We start from the raw sequence: 21,109 nt of genomic DNA on the forward strand, positions 1-21,109 counted from the left end.
TTTCTAAAACATGTATTTTGTTACATGTTATGACAAAATAATCATAATGTTTGAAATTATGTAGAATCACTATGCATGTCAAATAGCTACAAATGCAGACTGAGAAGTACTGGTGGTCTAAATGGTAAATATAATACCATATAAGATGCGCAGTGGCGTGACTGTCCAAAACAGTGAACGATTTCCTGGCATTGCTTCCAAAGAAATGAAGTATGCTCTCATTTGACTTCCATGGTGGTGACAATTTGGAGAAAGTTAGTGTAAGTTAAAATTATGTTAGGTATATAAATATTAAAAGTAGAGATCTTCTCTAGGCTGGTTTAATTTTAGACTTACTTATATGCAGTTGTTGCAGGGAATTATCAAGTTTTATAAAACTGAGGAAAGGCCAAGGTCATCTAGAATCCTTGTCTATGATCCTTATGTTGATGACTAATGCTCCCTAAGATTTCAAAGTGTTCTGTAAAAGGCAAGATTGCCCTCCATTTCTTGCCCTATCCCCTCAGTGGGCACTGTAAAGAATATCTGCAATGAAGAAGGGTGGATGTTTAAAGGAGACTTGCAGGCTTGCATATCCCTGAGATCCAAATTGTATGATGTTTATTGTTTTTGATGACAACATCCCTTCACTAATTCCCAACCTTCAGTTATTCCACTGCTGTCTAAACTTTTCTGGGGAAAGGTATACTGTTTGCTCATTGAGACCATACTTAGCCTTCATTTGAACATGGTAAATCAAAATTTTCTATCTGCTCCACTAGGCTTTCCCTAGCTTCCTGGACCACTCCAAGCCCCATGGGAGGTCTCTCTGACTGGAAACTCAGTGCTTCTGTCTCACTGACCATTTAAGCATATACTTTGGCTTTCAGTTTCCTCAAGTTGACATAAGTTACCCCACAGATAGGGAATTAACTAAAATGTTTTAAAAAGAATTGTGCCAGAAAAGGATATAAAATGCTTATTTTACCATGTTATCTGGTTTCTTTCAGAGCCTGGCATATGAGCCCATATTAACTTTCATGGCTGACCAGCTTTCAAGTGGCATAATCTGTGAGGGGTGTGTGTGACTATGTGTATGTACATGCCAGTGTGTGTTTTTGCTATGCAATATATTTATGAGATGTATGGATAATTTACTCTTATGTCCAAGAGTCGATCAATATGGGACAATATTTTTTGCACATTTACAATTTTGTCAGGTAACTCAAAATGGAAATTTAAAATTAAATGAGGGGCTCTCTTGTCCCCTCCTGGCATGAGCCAGGAGCACTTCCCTCTCACTTTATTTCTAAATAAAAGCCTGTACATTGCTCTCCTACCTTGAAAAAAAAATGAAAGGAAAAAAAGACAATTAAAAGTGTTATCAAGATTGGATTAAAGATGGTGGCATGAGAGGGGAGACAGAGGCTTCCTCCTAAAATCACATATAATATGAAAATATAATTAATACAACTAATCCTGAAAGAGCAACAGGAAAGAAGACTGCACCAAACTGCATACACCTGGAGAAAAGAATAATCCTCACAGAACAGGGTAACATACCAAAGTTGTGGCCTGGAGGGACCCAAGCCCTTCCCCCACCACAGCTCACCAGGGGGAGGAAGACAAATGGAGCAGGGAGGAAGTGGAAGCCTGGGACTGCTGAATACCTAACTCCGGAGATCTGCTCTGGGAGCACAAACATATATTTCATGGTGCTTGCATGGTATTCTCGTGATTACTGGGCTGAAAAGCTAAGACAGGCAGAATTCCTAGAGAGACTGAGATTCCAGCCTCTTGTGGAAAACAGGGATCCATATCCAGCTGCTCTGGGACAAAAGAAAGGCAGGCAGTCTGAGAGACTTCCTAACAGCAAGAGGGCTGCTAAAGGGGCAAGGATTGCAGAGCTTACTGCTCAGGAGTAAGGACACGTAGACAAAATTGTCTGGGTGCACTCTGCCCAGCAGGCTGGGAACTTTCACTATCTTCAGGCGTTCCAGCTCCCTGGCTGGATACACAGCTCCAAGGACCCCATCCATGATAGCAGCCTACTGTGCCTTTCCCCCACCTGGCTTGCAAACTGGCAAACCCTACCCTGGCATTAGGCCAGCCAGAGGGAAGACCTGTCTACAGCAGGTACAAATGCAAAGCATAGAGGTTTATTCCTGTGTGCTCGGCCCACTGGTTGAGGCAGCAGAGACAGGCATAGCAGCCGGGAAGTAGAAAACAGCTCTTTTCTGCCCCCAGGCATGAACACCACACCTCTGCGACCCCAGACATTGCTTCAGGGGCTGAGCAGCTCCAGAGAGTAGAGCTTCTGGGCACTAGAGGGCACCATATACAAATATGAAACAACAAAGGAACCTGGTTCAATGTAAAATTATGAATACAACTCCGGAGAAAAATTCGAATGAAATTGACCTCATGAATCTTCCTGAAAGGGATTTCAAAATAAAAATCATTAACATGCTCATGGAGGTACAGAAAAATATTCAAGAACTCAGGAATGAATTCCGGTCAGAGATCCAATCATTACAGAACACAGTATCAGAAATGAAACTTACAATGGAAAGCTTTAAAAGTAGATTAGATACAATGGAGGAGACAATGAATGAAATAGAAATTAGAGAAGAGGAAAACAAAGTAACTGAGGCACAGAGAGAAAAAAGAATCTCTAAGAAAGAAAGAAAGAATATTGAGAGAACTGTGTGACCAATCCAAATGGAACAATATTTGCATTATAGCATTATAGGGGTACCAGAAGAAGAAGAGAGAGGAAAAGGGATAGAAAGTGTCTTTGAGGAGGTAATTGCTGAAAACTTCCCCAATCTGGGGAAGGAGATAGTCTCTCAGGCCATGGAGGTACACAGATCTCCTAAAACAAGGGACCCAAGGAAGACATCTACAGAACTCTACACCCAGAAGCAGCAGAATACACATTCTTCTTAAGTGCACATGGAACATTTTCAAGAATAGATCATGTATTAGGCCACAAAAAGAGCCTTGGTAAATTCAAAAAGATTGAAATTGTACCAACCAGTTTCTCAGACCACAAAGGTATGAAACAAGAAATAAATTACTCAAAGAAAATGAAAAATCCCACAAGCACATGGAAGCTCCACAACATGCTCCTAAATAACCAGTGGATCAATGACCAAATAAAAACAGAGATCAAGCAATATATGGAGACAAATGACAACAATAACTCAATACCGCAAAAAATCTGTGGGATGCAGTGAAGGTCGTGCTGAGAGGGAAGTATATTGCAATACAGGCCTACCTCAGAAAAGAAGAACAATCCCATATGAACAGTCTAAACTCACAATTAACAAAACTACAAAGAAGAAGAACAAATGAGGCCCAAAGTCAGTAGGAGGAGGGACATAATAAAGATTAGAGCAGAAATAAATAAAATCGAGAAGAATAAAATAATAGAAAAAAAATCAATGAAACAAAGAGCTGGTTCTTTGAGAAACTAAACAAAATAGATAAAATCCTAGCCAGACTTATCAAGAAAAAAGAGAGTCTACTCACTTAAACAGATCAGAAATGAGAAAGGAATAATCACTATGGACACCATAGAAATACAAGAATTATTAGAGAATACTATGAAAAATTATATGCTAACAAACTGGATAACCTAGAGGAAATGGACAACTTTCTAGAAAAATACAACATGCCAAGGCTGACCCAGAAAGAAACAGAAAATCTGAACAGACCAATTACCAGCAACAAAATTGAACTGGTAATCAAAAACCTACCTAAGAACAAAACTCCTGGACCAGATGGCTTCACCGCTGAATTTTATCAAACATTTAGTGAAGACCTAATACCCATCCTCCTTAAAGTTTTCCAAAGAGCAGAAGAAGAGAAAATACTTCCAAACTCATCCTATGAGGCCAGCATCACTCTAATATCAAAACCAGGCAAAGACACCACACACACAAAAAAAATTACAGACCAATATGCCTGATGAATATAGATGAAAATACATCAAAAAGATCATCCATCATGATCAAGTAGGATTTAATCTACGGATGCAAGGATGGTGCAACATTTGAAAATCCAGCATCATCCACCACATCAACAAAAAAAAAGGACAAAAACCACATGATCATCTCCATAGATGCTGAAAAGGGATTTGACAAAATTCAACATCCATTCATGATAAAAACTCTCGACAAAATGGATATAGAAGATAAGTGCCTCAACATAATAATGGCCATATATGACAAACCCACAGCCAACATTATACTTAAGATTGAGAAGCTGAAAGCTTTTCCTGTAAGATTGGGAACAAGACAAGGATGCCCACTCTCTCCACTTCTATTCAACATAATATGGAGGTCCTAGCCACAGCAATCAGACAACACAAAGAAATAAAAGGCATCCAGATTGACAAGGAAGAAGTTAAACTGTTCCTATTTGCAGATGACATGATATTGTACATAAAAAAGCCTAAAGAATCTACTCCAAATGTATTAGATTTAATATGTGAATTCAGCAAAGTTGCAGGATACAAAATTAATACACAGAAATCTGTGGCATTCCTACATAGTAACAATGAACTAGCAGAAAGAGAAATCAGGAAAATAATTCCATTCACAGTTGCATCAAAAAGAATAAAATACCTAAGAATAAACCTAACCAAGGAAGTGAAAGACTATACTCTGAAAACTACAAAACACTCATGAGACAACAATAAATGGAAACACATCCCGTGCTCATGGATAAGAAGAAATAATATTGTCAAAATGGCCATCCTGCCTAAAGCAATATACAGATTCAATGCAATTCCTATCAAAGTACCAACAGCATTCTTCAATGAACTAGATAACGTAGTTCTAAAATTCATATGGAACCACAAAAGACCCCGAATAGCCAAAGCAATCCTGAGAAGGAAGAATAAAGCAGGGGGGATTATGCTCCCCAACTTCAGGCTCTACTACAAAGAAACAGTAATCAAGACAGTTTCATACTGGCACAAGAAGAGACCCATAGACCAATGGAACATACTACAGAGCCCTGATATAAACCCAACCATATATGGTCAATTAATATATGATAAAGGAGCCATGGACATACAATGGGGAAATGAGAGCCTCTTCAACAGCTGGTGTTGGCAAAACTGGACAGCTACATGCAAGAGAAGGAAACTGCATTACTGTCTAACCCCATACATAAAAGTAAACTTGAAATGGATCAAAGACCTGAATGTAAGTCATGAAACCATAAAACTCTTAGAAGACAACATAGGCAAAAATCTCCTGAAGCAACTTCTTCCTAAACACATCTCAAGCAAGGGAAACAAAAGCAAAAATGAACATACGGGACTAGATCAAACTAAAAATTTCTGTATAGCAAAGGACACCATCAAAGAACAAAAAGGCATCCTACAATATGGGATAATATATTTGTAAATGACATATCCAACAAGGAGTTAACATCCAAAATATATAAAGAACTCACATGCCTCAACACCCAAAAAGCAAATAACCTGATTAACAAATGGGCAGAGGATATGAAGAGACAGTTCTCCAAAGAAGAAATTCAGATGGCCGACAGACATATGAAAAGATGCTCCACATCACTAATCATCAGGGAAATGCAAATTAAAACCACAATGAGATATCACCTCACACCAGTAAGGATGGCCAGCATCGAAAAGATTAAGAACAACAAATGCTGGTGAGGATGCCGAGAAAGGGGAATGCTCTTACACTGCTGGTGAGAATGTAAGCTAGTTCAACCACTGTGGAAAGCAGTATGGAGGTTCCTTAAAAAACTAAAAATAGAAATGCCATTTGACCCTGGAATCCCACTCCTTGGAATTTACCCAAGAAATATAGCTTCTCAGATTCAAAAAGACATATGCACCCCTATGTTTATTGCAGCACTATTTACAATTGCCAAACAATGGAAGCAACCTAAGGGTCCATCAGTAGATGAATGGATAAAGAAGAGGTGGTACATATACACAATGGAATACTATTCAGCTATAAGAAAGACAGAAGTCCTACAATTTGCAACAGCATGGATGGAGCTGGAGGATATTATGCTCAGTGAAATAAGCCAGGCAGAGAAAGACAAGTGCCAAATGATTTCCCTCATTTGTTGAGTATAAGAACGAAGCAAAACTGAAGGAACAAAACAGCAGCAGACCCACAGACTCCAAGAAGGGACTAGTGGTTACTGAAAGGGAGGGATGTGGGAGGGCAGGTGGGGAGGGAGGGAGAAGGGAATTGAAGGGTATTATGTTTAGTATACATGGTGTGGAGAATCACGGGGAAAACAGTGTAGCACAGAGAAGGCAAATAGTGAATCTGTGGCATCTTACTACACTGATGGACAGTGACTTCATTGGGGTATGGGTGGGGACTTGATAATATGGGTAAATGTAGTAACCACATTGTTTTTTCATGTGAAAACTTCATAAGAGTATATATCAACAATACCTTAATAAAAAATTTAAAAAGAAAAGTGTTATCAAATCACCAGTCCCTCTATTTCCTCTGGAATGACCCCTGTTCTGGCCTTCTTCTTATATAACCTGTACCAGGTACTATGATATTTTAACATATGCAAAGTAGCCCAGTGGGATCCCTGTACTGTATGTGCCGTAGCAACAGCATTAAATAAAATAAAAATGTTTAAAATATCAAATAATGATCTGAAGAACAGGTGTTATTTTGGAATTTCTTGGGGTTTTAAGCAGAAACCTGGTGTTACAAGGAAGTTATAATTTGAATATTTGATACATCTTGGCATCTGCTTGCAAGAATCAGACCCAAGAGATAGAGTTTGCCCAGTAGAGAAAGTGCTAAAACTCACTAATGCAGCATTCATCAGCAGAAGTCATCACTTTCATACTGTCATACAGTGTACAGACTTTGCTATCAGGATGATTTTTCTCAGCATCTTGAAAACTACTAGACCTTTTTAACCTTGAGGGCTGTCATTGGACATTTATCCAGTGACTGAGGAGAACCCTACACTTAGAGCTTTTTAAGATCAGTTAATAGGAGTCCTGACACACCCACAAAGAGCTTAGTGCCTTGGCATCCAATACCAGTCCCTGGTCAACATCATCTGGGATCATGGCCCTGTTATCATTATTCTGTACATCTCTATGGCCAGTGCACTGGGGAACGTTGTGTGTGCAGTAGATACATAATTAATATTTCTCAGTGACTCATTGGCTATTCCCCCATGAAGGGAAGCAAACAATCTCAATAAAACCACACTCTAATGGCTGAAATGCTCTCTAGACTCAGGATGTTAAATACCCATTTTTAGTGCACTTGCTAAAAATAAATCAACTTCAGCTGGCCAGGGTCAGAAAAGCTATCATTTCTTATGGATATTTTGAAATCTTTTCAGAAGCTTTTCTATCATACAAGCAAAGCCTATTTCTAAAAATACTTACTCATTCAAGAATGTTAAAACCCCACCCACAAGTTCAATGGCCATTTTACTCTGGCCTTCTCTTGAGTATTTTTTTGCCTCCTATCTCTTGAATAACAGAATGATATTCCAGAATCCAGAATCCTTTGATTCTTAAAATAAAATGAAATATTATCCTAGGGAGAAATGCATGGCTTATTTCAGCCCTAGATAATCATTCCCATTTCTCAAAGACTCATTGAGCAAACATTGTTGTCACTGTTTATACAACAAAATGTTCTTTCCAAAGGTCTTTCAAATAAATAAATAAACTGTAGGATTTCTGCACACTGCCAAGTCCTCAAATAGTTAAGTTGAACAGTTTACTTAGAAAGGCTGACAAATTTGCTTCACTTCAAAATATCATTAACACCAATAACACATTTGCCCAAGCCTATTTCTAAGTTGTAAAAAAAGATCGCTACAGATTAAGACCCTTGATATAATGCTATAAGCTCCTAACAATGGTATCTTTTATAGTGAAGAGCAACTGCAGACACAAATTGCCCTCTTTCCTGCACCTTTTTCACAAAAATCAATATTAAAGTAGTATCTGCCTTAACTCTCCCATACACTGTATGAGAAAAAACCACAGCTGTGCTTAGGACAGTTTAGGTCAATAAAGAATCAATACTGTGGCTGAATCTGTAGAAAGATAAAAGACTTAGAACTCTCTACACAGGGACCCATTGTTTTCTCTCTATTCTGTAAAGGAACAGAAGGGCATCATTTGTGCGTGTGTTGCGGGGGTAGTTTTTCTTCTCTTTCTAAAGTTTTTTTAAGGTGCGTTAACTGTTGGTAAAAAGTAAAGGGGGCACAGTTCATAAAGGGGAAAAAGGGATTGTAGACACTATTGCTTCTACTCAATTTTGGAGGGGGCTCTTTTCTGAGCAGTTCATTCACAAGAATGGGGGATGGGCAGAGAGGAGTATGTTACACAAACCCACCCACAGTAAGTATGAGGTTAGGTGATACTGAGAGAAGATAGTCTGGATTAAAATTTTGGCTATGTTGTACAATCTTGGACAAGTTACTTTACTTATGCCTCAGTTTCCTTATCTGCAATGACATAAAATATAACAATGTTAGCCAACTTATAGAATTTGTAGTAAACATCTGATGGGCTTATGGATGTCCTAGCACATGGATGACCTCAATGCTCAGTCCTTTTGCAATTTGATAAGGCCACCTGATTAGTTTTGGCTGATGACCATGAAAGGAAGTGGCACATTTAATTTCCAGATTCATGACTTTCTTTCTCTCCCTGAGATGGCAGATTTGGAGGATGCCTCCTGTTGAGAGGTAGAGCCACAAAATCAAAGCCACCTATATCTGAGTCACCATGCAGAAGATGACTGTCTTAGAGAGTCACTCAAATCTGCAGTTTTTCTGTGAGAAACAAGTAAACATTTATTGTATTATGTCACTAACATTTTTAGGTCATTGTTTGTTGTTCTTACCATATTATAACCTAGCTTATGCTGACTATTAATTATTAGTGAGGAATACATTTAGAAAATGTCTGAAAATTTCTTACCACAATTCTGGGAACAAAATAGTATTCATTTAATGTGGTCCTTAAAAAGGTACATTCCAAGCAGGGGAGCAGTTTGAACAAAGGGGTAAAATGAAACAGCACAGTGCCATCAGTGATTCTGCAAATAGAAGGATTCTTAGAAAAGAATCATAACATAGTAGAAATGGAAAACTTCTTTAAAAACATTCAAGTTAGGATTCCTGAAAGGGTGTTGTAAGGAACATCAGTCCTATTAAATATGGGAAAAGTATTTCACTGAAGAAATTTGGAAAATGTTGCCTACTTAATCTCCCACTTAAAGATTCTTAATGTACATTAAATTGCTAAAGGCTCTGAGAAGTACTGCAGTAGAGAAATCTGATAAATTTCATTTTTTTCAGAATATCTCAAGTTTATTTGACCATAAAGTGCTTTTTCTATGTGCTTCCAATTAACTTCCTACAGATGGCCTTGTTATTGTCCTCAAAGAACCTATCAGATACATTTTTAATAAATTGTTCAGCTACATTTAACGCTAATATTAGTTAAGAATTACGTTCAGCTATGCATAATGAGAAATCTATATAACAGTGGCTTTAATAATACCAATAACAGCCATACTTAACAGCCTTACTTTAAGAGTTATTTTCATAATCTTTACATATATCTACTAAATTCTCAAACATCTTCTCTTATGTAGTAAGAGATCTGAAGGTCGAAGTCCAAGGTTGATGTGTCAACTCAAAGTTTTATGTCTCTGTAATACTATTGTCCCTTATCTCATGTTCAAGCCTATGATCGCCCTAGACTTTAGGAAGAAGGAAAACATGCTTAAAGTTTGCACGCTCTCTCCCTGTTAAGACCCATCTTAAAATGTCTATGCCTCTTGTTTAGAGTTGTGCACATAGTCATAAATTTCTGCAAAGAAGAGAGGAATGTAGATTTGAGTTTTTGTTGATTTACCTGAGCACCTTGTTGCCCCCAGCCCCGTGGGAAGGTTAGGGGAGGAGGAGAATGGATATTGGGTAGGCAACAAGTTGTTTCTACCAGTCTGGTGCATGATTGGATTTTAATCTCTGCTTTTAGGCTGTGTCAATACTGAGCCTTTGTTTATCCATGTATGAGAGGAAGTGCAGACATGATGGAGATTTAGAAATAATATGTCAAGAATATATCTACAATTAAAAAGAAAAAAGGAATAATTGTCAAGATTGAACCCAAGGAAACTCAAACTATTCCTCATTTTGTTCAGAGCTATCCCATATGGGAGGCCAGTCTCCATAGGCTGAAGAATGAGATAACACTAGAGGTGATATCCCATATGGAATCATTGTTCCTCAGCTTTAAGGGGGGGGATAAAAAGAGTCTCCCCTTCCTTAGTGTGCAGTGAGGATATTAAAAAAAGTTAATCCAAATAAATTCTCAGAATAAAGCATGATCTAGCAAGTGTTCAAAAAGGTTAGCTATTTTAGCTCTCACCACATTGACTTTTAAATACTTACAAAGTGGCCAATATACCTTATTATAGAGTCCAGTTCAAGGACATGATGTGGGCTCCACACACAGGAGGAAGCTCCACTATTTCTGGAAAACACTCTGCTAAAGCCAGACACATTTCCTTGCTGAAGCAGTGAATCAGAGCAGCCAATATGGGTGTCATGGAAGATGTTAGGGTGGGAATTGGAAGTGGGGTACACACTCTTCTCTCTTAGCCTGTAAGTTAAAGGGACCCCCAACATACCTCCAATCCCCAAGGAATACCAATGACATTTATTTGTATGGTAAGACTTAAGACATATGGAATTTCTGGTCAGGACTTATTTTTCTTTTCCTGTTCTTCCCAGGAGGTGCATTTCTTGAACAGCATGTATATCCCAAAGTATGTCATTTGCTTTTCCTACGGATGCCCAAAACGTAAGATAGATTAGGCATTTATACATTTTGTCCCCCAAAACTAAGAATTGAAGAAACGTTTGTCACAACTGTTCTCACTTTCCAAACTATAAACACTGAGGAACATCCTTCCCCAGGATGTCATTGTTTCAGCATGACTAATCAGAGAAAATTGCAACACACTGTTTAGCTATCCAATTAGGAGAAGTATTGATTAATTCTCACCTGAGGGTTCCCTGCTCCAGCTGCTGCTCACCTCACCACTCCCTGCTTTCCCCCTCTCTAGTTTCTAGAGAAGTTGAGCAAATACACACTGGGCAGAGGAGGGCAGGTGCAACATGTCTGTACATCCTTCTGTTGCTTTGTGGGTACTTGGCACTAAGCCCAGGGCAGGTATCCCACCTTCTTGACCACCACCGCCACTTCTCTGGGCATGTGGGTCAGAGCTAAAGCACTGTTCCTGCTACTGGAGCCACAGGGCATGAACCTGCTCAGTACCCCCGAAAGCTGTATTATGTGCAAAGTACCCCAATCATCCATACCAAGAAGCTCATGTAGAGCAAATGACAAAGAGATGGGAAACAGAGACAAAAACTGCAGTTTTGTCCTGGACAAAGCGGGATTACAGTTGCCCTGGCCATGGCCACAGTAGCTCAGAGGTCGCCTGAGGATTGGCTTGCATACAGATTTCGGCTTCTGACAAGCTTGTGATCATATCCAGGTTGAGCCACTTTCAAACTGGGTGGCCTTTGGCAACTTACTTCCTTTTTTCTCTCCAAATTGTGGTTTCCTTATCTCCAAAGCTGGGATGGCATTATTAACCTCATTGGGCCACTGGGAAAATTAAATGAGGTCTCAGAAGGACTTAACGGAGTGACAGGAAAACAGCTATTCATCTTTTTTTTCTCTTGAAGACCCTTAAAGTGACATATTGAATCTAGGCTCCAGGTGAGGAAGAGAGAAATGGAAAGAAGAAAAGTGTATTCACGTTTATGTACTCCAGTCTATGTCACCATCATAATAATCCTCATCTAGAGAGAGAAAAGGAGAGAAAATAACACATGCACAATATCAGAGTCAACATATTTCTGCCAATGAAGAGGGCATTGTACTATTTGGAGGTGGCAGGGCAGCTAAGTGCCCAATAGCCTCGTTCTGGTCCTTGGGGGCTGGCTCATCAGGGCCCAAGGAAGCTGAGGCACACTTCACCTCCTTTGGGGTTAGTCACCTGTCAGTCATGCTCCTTTTTTGGCTCACCGCTGGGCAGAAATATTGCTCTTCCAGCCACCCCCACCCTCTGCTCCCATTCAGTACTTGCATCAGCTCTGCCAACTGGTTTGGGACAGGCTTAACATCAAAGTCTTTAATTTGGATTTTTCCTTCATCTCCGACTGACTCCATCCCAAACTCAATTTCCTCTTTCTTCTTTTTCAATTAACTACAGTTGCCCAGAGCTGGAGAGATAGGAGGAGATACTAGGGGCATACATCTGTCATCATTTATCTGGTAGTGTATGGGGTATGCTGGCATTCAGATCCCTAATATAGCCTGTTGGACTCAAATAATTCTAGACATATTTGATTTTTGTAAAAGATAGAAACAACACACAATGAGCCTTTACATCAACCACCCAAGGGGGCATTTAGGGAAAATTTCCAATCTATTCATGATCTGTTATTCCCAGCCCCAGAGTTTCCATGGTATAGCAGAATACCTAGGGACTCCATATGTTATGGGAACACAGCAGAACCAAAATGAGTTGAAAGAAGAATGCATTAGATTCAAACATGGGATGAAACAGTATCCAAGGACCCCTGTTTCATTGTCTCTACCTGGGACTCTGGGACAACACAGCCATCTCAGCCCCATTCAAGTGTGACACTTCTTTTGAATATGACAGTGGCGGCGACCTTGTCATTAACTGATGCTATGAGCAGCATTTCAGCTTTCATAATTCAGTTAATTTTCAAGCCACTGGATACTGATCCCCCAGTACAATTTTCATATAATTAAACTGCATACACTCACACACATTCTCACCCCCACAAAACATCCACAAGAGCAACAAACAGCAGAGGAAAACAAAACTGGAAACCCAGAAAAGCAAAAAGCAAGACTTAAATCTACTTTTTTGATTTCCTTTTATTACAGGCATGTAGGTGCCGAAGAGAAATGAGCAAAAGTCATTTGGGGTTGAAGCAGGTGGAAGGGGGAGGGTTTATTTTTCCTTTCCCGTTAGTGTTAGTACACAAAAGCAGAGTACAGCCCCAGCTCGGCACTCTTTACTGACCAGTTACATATTACACATACACCCAGGGAAGAAAATCTGATTGGGTAAAGGGCACTACATTTTTAACTTAAATAATAGTTTCAAATTTTACGGAAAAGTCTTGCAAAGGACATTTAGGTTGTATCTTCCTAACAGCAAGAATCTCAATGAGAGCTTAAAATTTCAACAAAAATGCTTGACTATTTGGGTAACTAAAATCTGACTTTTAAAGAGAACAACTGGTTATTTCATTTGTAATAGCAGAGGTTTGAATTAATGCTGAAAAAAACCAGTATATCAGAAAATTTATGTGTTTGTTTTTACATGAAGGTCAGGTGAAACCTGCTAGATATGTGTCTTCACCATTGTGTTCTCTGAGCTTTTTATTTGCATGAAAGGTAACACAAAATTCAGAAAATTGAGTTTCTTTCCTAACTGGATATGATCTTTTCTCACCTACATAATCGGATTTTTCTCAAAGTGACTTGTCACATCAGTATGGGCCCTTCTCTTGATTTTTTTTAAGTAACATCACAATTTTAGGGTATTTTATCTGCTGCTAAGAGAGATTCAAATTAATATTAGACTGATGCTGATACTGTGTTTCACAGGAAAAATACATATGCAACTTAGGGATTTGAGAGGATGGAAACACTAACCAGATTGTAAATCCCTTGGAATCAGTTTTATTATCTCTCCCTGTTCCTCTTCCTCTTTTTTTATTTTTGTTACCTCTCTCTTTTAATCTCTTACTTTCTTAGCCTTGTTTGTCCTTTATCATTCCCTATTCACACTCAGAGGGTAGCGGAAAAATAGGAAAATAGTAAATATTCAAAGAAATGTTGTTCTAAGAGCTTGTGCTCTCATCTCTCTAATACGTAAATAATTTAAACAGAATCTGGCCAAAGTTCTTACAATAGCTCAGTTAAAATTCCACCACTTAGTTGTGGAAGGCAGTCACTTGGGAATTACTTTCAAACTCTGTGTTTGGAGTGACCAAATATGCTATGTGGTAGAAAATATAGGTTTTCCAAACTTAAAGTAACTTAAAATGCTAAGAGGAGTGGAAATTATTGAATGTATAAATGATAGTGAAAGAATGATACACACAGACATGTTAACATTGTTTATTATTGTCAGGGGGATTTCAGATGAATTTCTTTGTTCTAATAATGTTCAAAACATTTTACTCACTCCCAAATCAGTATGCAAAGTGGGTACTTGGGGGGTATTTTCCTCCTCTATCTTTACCTGTATTTTACTTTATTTTTTAATTTAAAGAACACATTGTGCATGGCTAGGTCCCAGGATACTGGAAAAAGTGATAATGTCTTAGGAGGAAGATGTGGGAGAATCAATAGGTGCGGGTCAGGCCCACCACCATTCAGCCTCTCTTTTTCATTCTTGTCCCTCTTATTAGACATTATTTTGCCAAGACTTGAAGCATCAGAATGACAACCCTGCCAAAATGAAACGAAGAACCAAACAAAAGAAAGCTCCCATGGCACAGATGCTCAGCTCTCTGGAGGCTTCCCCAAGGACAGCTTGCTCCCCGGCTGGGTGCCACCTCCAGAGGATGGAAACCTGCCCAGTTCTCCTGAGAGGTGGTCCACCCGCCAATGGGTCTCAGTGTCAGAAAGAATTCTGTGATACCCATCTTGCATTCTCATTTCCTGAATCTCTTCACATTATCCTCAGTGAGAATCCAGCTTCTAGGTGAGGTAATTCTCTCCTCTCCTCCAGCCCATGCCTTCTGGATTTTAGTAGATGACTGAATATCAGGTGCCCCCGCTCTCTGCTTAGCCAAGCTCTATATGTTTAGTTTTTTTAATCTTTCCTCATGAACTAGTCTCTCCAGCCTCTTAATCATTCTTGACAGATGATTTACCCAATAATTTACCATCAGAATGTGAGATCATTGTCTTTGAAAGTGTATCAATGTAAATTATTTTTAAAAATTATTAGCACTGAGTCATTGGAGAGAGAGAGAGAGAGAGAGAGAGAGAGAGAGAGAAGAGCCAGCCAACATAAGTCTTTAAATAGAGAGCTAGGACAAGAATTACAGTCTTCTTAAAAGAAAATACACACATGATCGCCCTGTGGCCGAGAGCTCTGAGCCAATGCAAGGGAAAGTCTTTCCTACCTCATGGAAAATAAATGCTATTTCTAAAAGGGCATGTTTGACCATTTAAACCTTCATGCAGTAGTTAAACCAAGGAACTTTTTAAAAAGTTTTACTGCCACTCTGTTACAGAACGAACAAGTTCTAGGAATAAAAGCCAGCTCTATCCCAGGCAGTGCTCACCTCACCTTCACACTTTTGGCAGGGGTTCTTGGGAAGGAGGTGGAGGGAAGAAGAAAAAGAACACTGTATTTTCTGTTCAGCATTGCATATAAACTTCCCAACACGGCCTAGGAATTCTCAAAAGCTTTCCGATCTTGTTACAGCCTGACATCATATTTGTTGACAATGACATCATGGCTTTTAAGGGTAGGAATCCACTGGCACTGGTATCCTAACATGTTTCCAACCCGTCCAGATCAGGCGTTTGATACTTTTCCTTAACAATCTTAAGTTTCAAAAGTTTTCTCTGGGGTTTGAAGACTTCAGCCATAGTTCTCGGATAAGTTTCTATGTGTTTACAAACTGTGAGGCCAACCCTGTGAGTAGCACCTTATAAAAGAGGCCTGGCCGGAAGGGGGCTTTACCAGAGGGAGGGTTGATGGAGAGTTAGAAAAGAGACAACACAGTCTTGGTTTAAGCAGTAATGCTTTCTTTTTCTTTTTCTCCAAGTCCAGAATTTGGCATCTCCTCCATTCTTCGTGTGTCTACTCTGACCAATAATTCTCACCACAAGACCAAAAAAGAAAAAAAAAAATCCAACCTTTCTCATAGAGCCTCTGGACTAACTTCCCAGAAACAATGGCACAGCCCTTACATTTCTAAAGTACTAAGAAGGGAAATGGAAAGTCTGAATTGCAGGGTCTCAAGCAGGCAGAGTAGAGACCATTAACCCAATCTTTCTTCACAAGAAAGGCAAGTGGGGCTAGCAGTTGGGATAGGACACCATATCCTTCTCACCTAGGATCTGCTAAAGCAGCTTCTCAAGCCGTCTGTGGCAAAAAACCAATCCATCCGTTTTGTACTGTTTTTTTAAATCCATCATGGACCTATATGTGTCCTACTGAGCATGACCAGTGAACAGCTTCACAGCATGAAATAACCCTGCACAAGGTCAACATCTGAACTGGTCTATTCTTCCATCAGAGAAAGTAAGGCACTGCTCATTCACTCGAATACTGTGGCAATGTCAAATTGCTATGAAAGTTTCTAACCACTTACTTTCAATTTCTGTACTTGCCATGTCATGGACCATTTCTAAATCGTTTTGACCTGGCAGCCTGCCACTACACTCTTGAGTAGCACTGAATTAGAGCAGGGTCAGCAAAGTAGGCCTGTGGGCCAAATCCCACTCAACACATGCTTTTATAAATAAAGTTTTGTCAGACACTTGTAAATTGTCTGTGGATCCTTCACACTACCACGGCAGAGCTCGGTTGTTCAACAGAGTGTGTGGCCTGCAAACCAAAAATATTTACTATCTGGCCCTTTAAGAAACAGTTACTGGACCCTTGTTGAACGATAGCGCACTAGGTGACAAAACCTTGGGGAATATTTCAGCAAAGCCTACACCACCTATCCTTACACAACCCGTTCCCCTTCCAAGAAGAGATGGGATTTGATATTTCTCACAAGCTGCTTGTCCTGGTGTGGACTGTTCTGTCCCCAAAGGAAGAGGCCAAGGCTGCTTTGTACTTCAGCGCACAGGCCTACCTAGAGGAGCTTTACACGTCCATTTTTTTTATCTAGAAGAAAGCCTTTCTGGGCCTTCTCCACATGTATGTGTATGTGTGCATGCGCACTTACCTGCACGTGGGTCTAGGAAAGCACTGCAAGGCGGAACCAAGTCGCTGCAAACTTGCGGTGAGAATCGCAGGGGAGAGCCCACTGACCGCGCTCATAAAGAGAGCCGCTCAGGCAGAGGGAAGGAAGGGGCGGAGGGGAGGCGCAGCCTGCCTTTAAGGGGTCTATGTTGCTTTAATCAGGACCAGCTGTGGCCAGTTTAATGCTATCATAGGGCTCATATAGATGTGACATCACACAGAACTAAAGCTTGGCCAAGGATTTTACTGATAAATACCTTAAACTCTAAGGATTTGGTTACAAATTTGTATGTGGCATGTTTTTTGAATGAATTCACAACTGGGAGCCAACACCACATGACATCCCCTTCTAGTAACTCAGAGGGCTGTAAACAGGGTTGGTGGGGTTTTTTTTAAGCTTAGAATTGAGATCTTTATTAATTTTACACTAAAGAGAAGTAAATGAATTTGCCATCATCCCAGTTTATTACATGTGTAACTAGAAAGACTTTCATAATCAGACCAGTATCCTGGCCAAGCAGGAGGAACTGGGAGACACTTTATATTCTAATTTCAAACTGCAGGGTATCCCAGGTGGACTATATAGGATTTCCTGTAATTTACCAGCAAAATAAGCAGTCTACAGGAATAGGTTTGCCATACTGTACATTTATATTAATTACCCAGCAGAATAAAGTGATTTCTTTGTGATAGAAAGAGATGTGGATTTACAGGAAAATCATTAAACCAACCCAGGAAAAAACAGACACTTTTCCGTTGTTAAGCAGTTTGGTTGGATTCAGGATTGGGGTCTGGGAGTGTGTAATTGGTACCGTTTTTCTCACACTCAGTTTTCTCCAGGAAAGGAAAGGAAAATAGTCTCCACTGAAACTAGCAACTGGTGAGAAAAGTGCCTGCTGGCCTCTCTGAGCGGTACCAGGAAGTGTAAGGCACAGCACCTTCCCTCAAGCAGTGTCATCTCATTAGAAAATAACCCAGAGATATGCAAGATTATAACAAGGATGCAAAGCAATCACTTGCTAAGTGGAAAAGACAGTAAGTGCCAGAGAAATTCAGGGGAAGAGAGCACATTGTAAACTAAAGTCATAAAAGAAGGCTTTATGGCTGGGCAGAAATGGGGCAGGATTGCCCAGGAAGAGTGTAACCCAGACAGGTCCGGGAGACAGGAATCCCAGATGGTGAAGCGCAGTGGAAAAGAGGGATTCGAGATGAGGAGCCAGGTATGTGCAACAGGGGCTCAGGTGACGATGTGTAGTCAGGCAGCATTCCATATGAGTTCAGTGTGAGGTTGTTGAAAAGTAATGGAGGGAGAGGGGCCAGCAAATTGACAACTGCTGAAGGAGCTAATCTAATCACCACAACTCTTTGAGGTAGGTCTTACCACCATTCCCATTTTAGAGATAAGAAAACTGATGTCCATAAGAGCTAAATAGTTTGCCCAAGGTCATGAGGCAAATAACTGAAAGACTCAGGCATTCAAATTACATCCATTCACTCCAATGTGTATTTTTATGCTATCTTCATGGTATACAACTCTACTTGCCCACCAGAATCTTGCTTGGAAATTTACAACCTACCCCAGCAGATTCTGACACAGCAGCTGTCTGGGTGGTGGCTTGGGGGATTCTCCCACTGTAGCCTGAGTTTCAGAGAAAGCAGAGCTTAGGACAATGGTGTATGTGCTTCTACTTGATTTGGGAGGGAAGTCCAGGAAAGCTAAGCGAGGGAAGTGGGGACAAGGCAGGAGAGAGAGTACATGGCTGAACTGGTCCCTGCTGAGTGGCGAGTGTCACTGCTTGCTCCATATTGTAGATTTTATTCTAGTAGGATACTGGATGATGGCTCATTCACAACACTTGGCTAGTGGGAGGCAAGGGGGAGATACATATGCTGGCTTCTGTCTGCCAGTGGTCAAGTCTCTCCCCATGGGGCATCAGTTTCCCCACACTGGGAGCTATGCACATGAGTTACCAGTAGTCCTGTGGCATCGCATGCTTTGGCATCAACAGGGGTGAAAGCCAGGTGGGGGAGGAGGCAGATAAACCTGTGTATCCCTGAAGGGGTAGTTGTGTGGCCAAAAGGTCCACCAATGAGCTGAGATAATCTGAAGTGGCACACGAAGGCATATGACTCATATAATAAAACTTTTCTCCTAATTCCATGAAGAGTTCATTTTTTTATCCTCAGGTTATCTTAAAAACAGTGCCACAGTACTAGAAGAATGCACAGTAAAACACTGAACAAGAAGTCCCAGAGATCAAAATGCACCTTCCCCCACCCTCTCAGGCCTTTCCCAGGGATACGGAAGGGCGCATTTCATCTGAGACCAATGTGGAACAGGAATACATAATAGTCTTTACTATTTAAATAAGAAACTTGTTCTGGGAATATCAACTGATGTCATATAGTAACAGTGCTACAGAATTATTTGTATCCAACTAATGGGGAAGAAAGGCCAGAAAGGGTTTTTCCTCATTTCAGTGTTTTTCTTTCTCTTCTGCTAGATGAAGATATGTGCACTGTATAAACAGAAACTGAATATATTGTAAAGATAGACTTCCGGGATGTTCAATGAATGAATGAATGAATGAATGAATGGATGGATGAACTAACTGAGTAACCCTGAGTAACTATCCATAGTACAGACCAGCGGTTCTCACACTTCAGCGTGCAGCAGAGTTACCAGGATGGGGGAGGAGTTATGGGAATACAGATGTTTCCAAATGTTGGTGATGGTGCTTTTCCCAGGGACCATACTTTGAGAACCAGTGGTATAAACTAACTTAAATCTGTCATTTTTAGTCAAGCAAATGCTGACCTGATGATTATGGAAATACACAGAGATTATTTGATTTTTCTGAGTAATTTAGGTTTGACTCAAAAACCTTTAGGTTGAGGATTTTGGCGTGGATGTATTAAATCTTTGATACTTCGGATGTGGTCCAGACCAGCAGCATAAGCATTAGCTGGGAACTTGTTATGAATGAAAATCTTAGTCCCACCCCAGAACTAAAGAAGATTCTTCATTTTAACAAGAAACGCTGCATAATTTATATGCACATTGAAGTCTAAAAAGCACTGTAACAATCCCCCCTTAGTAAGGATGGGGTATGTGTACAATTGGTGTGATCTCGCGGTACTTCTCCATCAGCCCTGAGTTCCAAGACAGAAGTAAGATTTGTAAAGATTGCATTAACCCTACACTGACTTCAGAGCATTCCAGTGTAGCTTTTTCTTTCTTTTTTGTAAATTAAATGGGTATTTGAAATTGTCATTAGTCAAGAAAAACCTTGGTACCACCTTATTTTCTTGTTTCTTATCTCAAAGTCCAGTGAGGTCTGCAACCAAAAAGGTACAAGTTAAAGGTCAAAGCTTATCTCTATCACGTATTTTTGGGGGTGACAATAGTGATACTATTCAAGCCAGAGATGGCCAAACTTGTTCTGTAAAGGACCAGATTATCACCATGGCTCTGTACGCCATACAATCTCTGTTGCAACCATTCAGCTCTGCAGAGCTGGCATGAGAGCTGTCAGAGCACACAAACCTACTGGTGTCACTGAGTTCTAAAAACTCTTTTTTTTTTTTTTTACAAAAGCAGGTAGTGGAACAGGTTTGGCCCATGGACCATAATTTGCCAGCCTCTGTTTCAAACTCCTTGGGTCTCAGTTCCTGTGTCTGTAAAAAGAGCTTGGGAAAACCTCCTTGTAGGCTAGGTGTGAAGATTAACTGCAAGACCGCATACAGAAGGGTCTGGTAGAAGAGTTCGGTGTTGTTAAGTCCTCGCTTGCTACCATTTCTTCTAAAATTCAGGTGCACAAAAATTCTAATTAATTGGCTATTTTGAGTAGACAAGTTCCAGTTAATTCAGTTCCTACACAGGCACACACACAAACTCTCCCTCTCTTCTTTGGCTCACACTCTCAAAAAGCCAGCATATCCCATCCTTCCAAGCAGTGGTTTGGAGATGAACCTGATCAACAAGAGAAAAGACATAAGGAAAACTGGAATTTTTGACTTGCATCTTCTTGGATTTCTGTATCTTTTCAGGCTGCTTGGATCTA

At 40.1% G+C, this 21,109-nt stretch overlaps 1 long non-coding RNA gene across 2 annotated transcripts in view; it reads right to left on the reverse strand.

Moving 5' to 3' along the window:
* LOC130682588 (uncharacterized) overlaps positions 1–21,109 on the reverse strand; it is a 115,408-nt gene that overhangs the window by 50,584 nt on the left and 43,715 nt on the right. The window contains exon 3 of one of the 2 annotated variants that reach the window (XR_008995838.1): positions 20,638–21,018. The exons of the other annotated variant lie outside the window; for it this stretch is intronic. This is a non-coding gene — a long non-coding RNA (uncharacterized LOC130682588). Of the gene's footprint in view, positions 1–20,637; positions 21,019–21,109 lie in introns of those variants that run through there. 2 annotated transcript variants of the gene reach the window in all.

Source organism: Manis pentadactyla, chromosome 2 (genome assembly GCF_030020395.1).
Source record: "Manis pentadactyla isolate mManPen7 chromosome 2, mManPen7.hap1, whole genome shotgun sequence".
NCBI classification, from domain to species: Eukaryota; Metazoa; Chordata; class Mammalia; order Pholidota; family Manidae; genus Manis; species Manis pentadactyla.